General features: G+C 21.8%; 1 protein-coding gene across 1 annotated transcript in view; it reads right to left on the reverse strand.

The window, feature by feature from the left end:
- LOC107470758 (protein EMBRYONIC FLOWER 1) overlaps window positions 1-1,429 on the reverse strand; it is a 76,971-nt gene that overhangs the window by 37,960 nt on the left and 37,582 nt on the right. The window lies entirely within an intron of this gene.

Consider the following 1,429-nt stretch of genomic DNA (forward strand, 5'->3'; position numbering starts at 1 on the left):
TGTGTCTTTTTTATTAAAACAAATATAAAATATATTAATTTATTTTAAATATAATATATATTTATATTTCATCTACTAAATATAATTTTATATTTTTATATTTTTGTTTTAATCTTATGTATCGGTAAACAAACATAGCTCAATAACTGATATTATAATAAATAGTCATTTTACTACAATTTTACACATTTTCTCAAATTTTATTGACTAATTAATAAAATAAACATACTGTTAACTTATTTATATATTTACAAAATTTATTATAAAGTTTAACTATTTAGGCCTGCGAAAGAGAAGGGAGACTCAAATAACTGCACTGCATGATTGGCTAAAAATATTTATTTTGTTTTCATTAATTTAAATTTTAAAATTGTTTCTCGATTTATGTTAAAAAAAATAAAAAAAATTTGGGGTACATAAATTAAAGTTTTCGATTTGGATTTACAAAATAAAAAAATTAGAGTACATAAATCAAATGATCTAATTTATTAAATCAATATTAAAAATATCACAGTAGTTTACAACTAAAAGAAACACCATTATTAATCACAAAAAAAAAGAAATACCATTATTAATTTAATATTAAAAATAAAAATGTGGAAATATAAAGTGAAAGTGTTTGATAATAGTCATTAAGGTTGGCCCAGGCAAAAAGAAAAAAGAAATCTTTGACTTCTGCTTGAACTCTAATTCGTGGATACCCTATTGGAATTGGCCATTTCATTGACACCGCCACAAAATAGCCTCTTCACCTATTTTGTGGGTGTCGAGCTAGAAATGCCTCCTACTCTTATCGGTCTTATTTAGTGACCACCACACATAAATTGGAGTATAAATTCAATTTGTATGCGTTTTGGCCGAAGTAGTCTTGCATATTTTTTGAACCATTTTTCTTTATGCATATTTTGAGAAATAATATCTTTGTGATATTTATTTATATAAAAAAGTCGAATAATATTTTTTTAATTTTAATAGCATGTTATGATTTATACTTTTTTATAAATATTTACTGTAAATATAACTAATTTATCTATAACTCTGTTTTCAGATTTGAAATGAAATATGTAACAAGAAACACAACATCATATGCCAATTGCTTTTCTAACAAAGTTATTAAGATATTAGGTTGTTAATAAATTTTTACTAGACTTTTGATATAAAGTTTAATGTAAAATTGACATGCTATTATTTTCATGTCTTCCTTCTTATGGTTCAAGAATATTATAAACTTCAAACTCTTTTATTTACATTTTATTTTGAATAAAGATAAAACAGCATAATTAACACGTTTATTATATAATAACGATAATAATATTATACTGAACTTAAAAAATTTATGATTATAAAATATTATTTTTAATTTAACTTATCAAATTTAAATATAAACTCGTGCATCCCACGGGATATATATATATATATATATATATAC

The sequence above is a fragment of the Arachis duranensis genome, chromosome 10 (assembly GCF_000817695.3).
Source record: "Arachis duranensis cultivar V14167 chromosome 10, aradu.V14167.gnm2.J7QH, whole genome shotgun sequence".
NCBI lineage: Eukaryota > Viridiplantae > Streptophyta > Magnoliopsida > Fabales > Fabaceae > Arachis > Arachis duranensis.